This window comes from Photinus pyralis, unplaced genomic scaffold, assembly GCF_008802855.1.
Source record: "Photinus pyralis isolate 1611_PpyrPB1 unplaced genomic scaffold, Ppyr1.3 Ppyr1.4_LG2, whole genome shotgun sequence".
In the NCBI taxonomy this organism is placed as follows: Eukaryota; Metazoa; Arthropoda; class Insecta; order Coleoptera; family Lampyridae; genus Photinus; species Photinus pyralis.
In genome coordinates, this window is record NW_022170403.1 from 52,297,547 (window position 1) to 52,303,783 (window position 6,237).

General features: G+C 36.7%; 1 long non-coding RNA gene across 1 annotated transcript; it reads left to right on the forward strand.

Annotated features, from left to right (window-relative positions):
* The first annotated feature begins 519 nt into the window (after positions 1 to 519).
* On the forward strand, positions 520 to 1,114 carry LOC116165183. Its single transcript, XR_004144095.1, has 2 exons — positions 520 to 899; positions 986 to 1,114. It is a non-coding gene; the product is annotated as an uncharacterized LOC116165183 (long non-coding RNA).
* Positions 1,115 to 6,237: the final 5,123 nt, after the last annotated feature.

Below are 6,237 nucleotides of genomic sequence, written 5' to 3' on the forward strand. Positions count from 1 at the left end.
TCTGGGTTTAAATAATTTATTAGTCGAAACGTCACCGGTGTCAACGTCATAATTTCGCATGTAGCGCACCCTGATTGTTTTAATAATATATTACTAGCACCATACCGAGGCACGGTAGAGAGTGTTGGTGTATTTTCCTAAATCAATGCCAACATTTCTTTAATGAACAGGATAACAGACAGATGATTAGAAAGGAGGGTCTGGGCCAGGTGGATAATGGATACCGCATGTAGTTTCCACTTAGAAATCACCGAACACGGAATAGCATTCAGACGGAAAACTGTGCTATTTGCTTTCTAGTTTCTCTTGAGTGTGTCTAATCCCACCGGAATTAGATCGAACATATCTTTTCAGAAATTCACAAAAAGGAAATTTGCCATGTCATAAAATGTGATATTACAAGTACGCGTAAGAACGGTTGTTAGTTATAAATTGCACTTTATGTTCATGAAAGACACCATTCGCAATTTAATGAGCATGTAAACACCATTGTTAAACACAATCGCATCAGTGCATTAACTTCACGTCTTATTTCCCTTATTATATGTGATCATAATTTTATGTCAGCGAGGCCATCGTGCCTTACACTTTATTTCGCATGCTAAATTCGAATAATGCTAAAGAAACTGTCATGTGAACAAAAATAGATGTGCTATAAATTAATCATTTCTTTCTTTAAATTTTTTTGTTATTTTTGCGTATTTGAGGTAAAGAAAGTATTGTTTGTTGATGGCGTCTCGGTCGGCCAATTTATCACTTGACCGCGCGTGATTGCGACTTCAAGAGCTTCTTCGAGTACTAGTGATTAATGGAGGTTGTTTGGAAGGGAAAGTTACGGGGTAGATGAAAAATAATACTGATGGTCACACTTGGGGGCATTACAAAAACGTGGACAGATAGTAATTCATCAAGTTTGAATTTTTACTTCATTCTTAGCAATTGTAGGTAGGATGTGCTTTTATGTTAACATTTCGGTTTGTTTCAGGCGGAGGAGTTAAATTCCATTGTGGGAAATGCATTTCGGATGGCGTACGCGGCTCAACTACAGAAACAACCAACATTACAAGATGTTATTAGCTCACAATTAGATTCTAATACTGATAAAGTACTTTGGGTGAGTAGTAGTATAGATACAGTTCTTACAATAAGCTTAGCGAATGGTGTAAAGTTGTGGAGTAATATTTAGAAAGCGAAGAAGGTTGTTCCAAATGGTATATTATTTGTTTGTAAAAACAGAACCTTACGTTAGCAAATATAGCTCTTGTAAACATAGCATCGATACGTAATTAAAATTATGCATTGCATTTGAATCATAATCATTCGAATTCTAGGTAAAAAATTGATGCGGTTTTAAACCAAAACAGAGTATAGATCCCTTGGTTTGGAATAAATGAAAAAGTTCCCGATAGGAACTTAGAGACGATAGCTCTGGTAGCTGGTTCGCGAGCTAAACCTTTTGTTGTAAACGAGGTTGTAAATCTTCATTTACACAGAACCTTATACAGGTACTATTTATTTCATAACACAAATTTATGTACAATTATTTACAAAATTACAACACCCTTTAATGTAAATTGAGCACTACCAACTTTTGAGTCAACCTACTTCGATTGTAGGCGAAATGTGACTGCTTGAAAACTAAAAAATTGACTAATTAACACCCTAAAACTAAGAACATTTATTGCAACCATATGGGCTGCAATATTAGCGCAAAGGACCGCATGCAAGCGGCTCCTTTTCCTAGTCACGTATTAAATAACTTAAAAATTAGGGTGACAGGCGAAAACAGAAAGAACACGGAAGTCATAAATTGAAATAAACATATGGAATTTGTAAAACCGCACAGAGCGTGTGAAAGATTGAAAGGGAAAAAATTCTAAGAGTTCTGAAACAAAAAATAATAAATGGAACTATTCTAACTTAACAAAAATACTTATAAACTAACAATATAATGACCGGCGGCGTCTAAATTGACAACATCCCTGAAGTTGATTTTTTTAAATATGGTGGACGAAGAGAAAGAATTCTGTCGATTTACAATTAAAACATTTTGATTGAAATCTTAACTGCATGAGCTTATAATGTTTCTGAATTCAGCAGTATATTTAAAAATGGGCTTGATCACGCCGATAACAAGCACAATTTGTGCACAGCCCTTGTACATATAAAGCGCATTTTTATAACCCCAATGAAATTTGCACATTGAGCGAGGTAAAGGATTTTAAAAAAAGACCGCATGCTTAATGCGTGTTATTTAGACAATAGCTTGATAATAATTGTTACAACGCAATCGATATGACAATCTGTTTTCGAGATGAGATATGTCGAAAAGATGTTGGAGAGGAGGGTTGGAGGATAGCGATAGTTGCTAGAAGTCAATTCCTTTGGTTGATACCTTTCATTAGAGTACCATGAAAGATAAAATCAATTTGTGACCCCCGCACCCCTCCCACTGATCTCGAAAAGGAATCGGGGAAGACAGTTGTAGTTTGTAGAAACCAATTCCTGTCGATGAGACCTTTCATTAGAATACCATGAAAGGTTTTAAAGGTTTTATATGGTACCACTAGAGGAATATGCGTATGCAAAATCTGAGACAAATTCGTTGTCCCATGTAAAAGTTATCCGCCTTTTACTTTCAGAGATAACGAGAAATAACTAATGGGGGTGGCCCCCCTCAAGACTACAAAATTTGAACGCCGCCTGGCACAAATTTACGGCATAGGGTACCTATTGTAAACAATTCCAGGCCTCTACGACAATTTTCTTAAAAGTAGTATAAAACGGCAAAAGTGGGCCCGGCCGGATATACGGACAGACAGAACGCAAACAGTAGCACATTTTTTTTATTCTTTCACTGTCATTACTGAATCGGATATTGCTATGATAGTCTCAAAAATTACGACAAACTCTGTGGGCGCTGACGGGGTTAGTTATTCAATGATTACAGTTCGTCTGCCTATTCTGTCGCCTTATCTACTGCATGTGGTTTATTGCTGCCTTGAGACAAATTATGTTCCTAATGATTGGAAAGTAGCACACGTAATTCCTTTAGGGTGCGTTTATGTTGGAGCCGCGATAAGTGATAAGAGCGTCGATGAGAGCAGCGACAAGAGCAGAGTGCCGCGCTCTGCTTTAATGCGGTGTTTTATGTTCGAGCTTCGATTAGCGCAGGACTCATCGCTCAGTAGTCAAAACATTAACGAATTTTACATCGTCCTTGATACTTTGGCATATGCCTGGCTAATTTAGCTCGACGTATGTGTGGTGGAATTTGTGTAACAGTCAAAACATTAACGAATTTTAATACGTAGATACAATTGTGGCTGGTAAGGGGCTTACCAGAATGGAGGGGGGGTTTTGTGAGATTCGGTCCGACGAATTGGTATTTGTCGTGGCGATGATTTAAAGATCTATTTAGCACCAGTGATTAAAAATAAGCAATGTTCCATAAATCCCTGCCTTTTCTTTTGGTCGGGACCTGTTTGCCTGTTCTTATTGTTGTCCACAGTTTGCCTACGAGCCTTTCTTTTTCGACTACTCAAATGCCCTACCCAAACTTCTCAAAAATGGAGATCGGCAGAGGGTACTGCAGTGGCATTGAAAATGAATAGGCCTACCTTCTATTCCGAGGACGTTGGAATTATTTAGACTGTACATCACTATTGCAAAATTTGACTCTACTAAATATAAATAAGTGGGCAACGCGATATAAGTTGCATTACTTTAAGGGGAAACAGAAAATTAATCTACATATTTCTACGAACGAAACAACATTTAAGATTGCATTTGGATGTTCGAAATGTTCTACACAATTTACAATTCTGATGCACTAATGATTGTGTAAATGCTCCACAGTTAATTGAATCAATGCATTGAAATTAATAACTACTCTATTGACTAATAGTAATCACACGCTCTTATAACTTATTCATTCATTATCATCACTTGACCACTACCTCATCATCGGAATGCCGCACATCACAATTAAATTGTACATTGTAATAATTCATTTCCAAAGGAATGTTATTTGCTATTAAGAAAACATCACTCCTTCGATTATTCATTGAATTGGTGTATTTATTTGAAACTGAAGGCTGCGTGAGTTTGCTTACATTTCACTATAATATTTCATAACCATGATATTTTTCATTCGTGTGATACCCCCGATTTATGTGAATCCTCTACAAAACCAGAACGACTACCAGCATACTACGATGTACCTCTGACCAGCCCTATTATAAACTTCCGATACTTCATCTGATTGTTAGCATTTACTCACTCCGTACGATGGGTGAATATAGGTTTCGTCCAAGTATATAACGGGTTTCTTGTCACATTCAGGATTCAGGTTGTTCATTTTCTTTTAATCTTCTTAAATAACGAGATGCCATACTACAATGTCACTTCTTTCCATTACCAACCTACGTTTGTCCGACACTTCTTGTATCGAAAACCAAGTTTCAACAATTGCTTGCGAAGAGTTTTCCTTCCACCCATATATTTGATCTTTTCTTGCACTTTTCTAGGAGCATTTTAAAATATCCTTTATTTATGTACAGATCGTCGCGTACTAAACATTGAAATGGCGGTAAAGAGTATAATGTAATGGGCATGCTTAAATTATTGCTCCAAAGCGTCTGTTTATTTACAAATGGAGCTGAAGCATCTGAAAAGTTATTGCCGTTTTGTTTTGTGATTATGTAACTGAATGCACCCAAAAATCGTGCTGATTCCCTTTCACGCACTGCGCATGAGTCCCAACGGCTCCGCCATTAAAAGTCGGCCACTGTAGTTGGAGTTATTTTTCCACGCGCAGGTCGTATGTACTGCCTCCCTATTTACTTATATACAACTCTGTGATCTCGATCGATCCACAACGGGTCAAGATGTCGCCGTGCAGTTCGCAACATCGTTATTAAGAAGCAGAACGTCAAAGCACCGCACATCAATATGAAGATTTCGTTGTAACAAAATCGACAAATTCGACAACTTCGTAGAAAAGAGCAATCTTCGCCATTGCAAACATCGCCTTCGTTGTTAATGGACTTCGAAACAACACGTAAGTTCCTTTGTTTACATTATCCCTTCGTAACTTTACCATATTCTAGTAGCCGTCGTGCCTACGTCAACCATATTCAATAGAAATTCATTTACTTTGTATTTTTTGATAATAAACACGTATTTATGTGTCTATATTCTTTCATTCCCAGCATAAACAAGGCCTTGGAAGTAATTCATAATTACAGTCCACTTACAATCAAATTCTTTGTTATCGAAGCCCCCTTGTACGGTACAATTGACTTTTTGCAGGAAATATGCAGCAATTAATTGTCTTTAAATTCCCTGCCGAATGCCGCCGTATACAAAATTGTATTTATCCCCCAAGGCGCTGTCCAATGATGTCACTCACCTTTAAAGAATACTTTGCTTTTAACCAGCAATTGTTGATAAATTAGGGCTTCATTAAGGCTTTAGTGGGCTACAATAGTATATTGAAAGACAAGTGTTACAATGCGACCTATTGTAATACGACTATCTTGTGGCACGAGTAGCGACGCGAAACGTAGCCACGAGTGTCCGCAAGATAGGAGTATTACAATAAAGCATTGTAACACGCGTTTTTCATACTATTTTTTCTATTTCGGTGCTTTAATTAATTAAAAAAATCATTATCAGTAACTATAGGGAACATTAGAACTAACATGTTTTATGTTGGGAACACTGTTTATGCCGTTAAGTTTTAGGTTTGCAGCATAGTAAGACTGACATTTTGAAGTTCAAACATGGAAGTACCCAACGAAGTACCTACTTGTACTAACTAGTAACTGCCAACTTAAGAGATGAGTTACAAAAAAAAAACGACTATAATCAAAATATTGTATATAACGCTAGCGCGAAGTTATTTCGCGCATTTGACTGATATTTTAACTCGGCTTCGCCTCGTCAAAATACCTTCAGTCTCAATGCGCGAAATTGAACTTCGCGCTCTTGTTATATAAATAACTATTTGCTATTAAAAACAAAAGTTCCACTAGTATTACGTACTGATACTATAGTTTTTAAAAAATGTTAGAAATTTAATAATAACAATTTGAGAGTCCGTTTATTTGGCCCGTCAGAACTCTTACTCCATTCCAAATTTTTATTTTTGGATGAAAGCACATCCTAATTGCAATTATTACAAAACGGTTTCTCAGTTAATTAATTTCTCTCAGTAATGTTATTATAAAAATT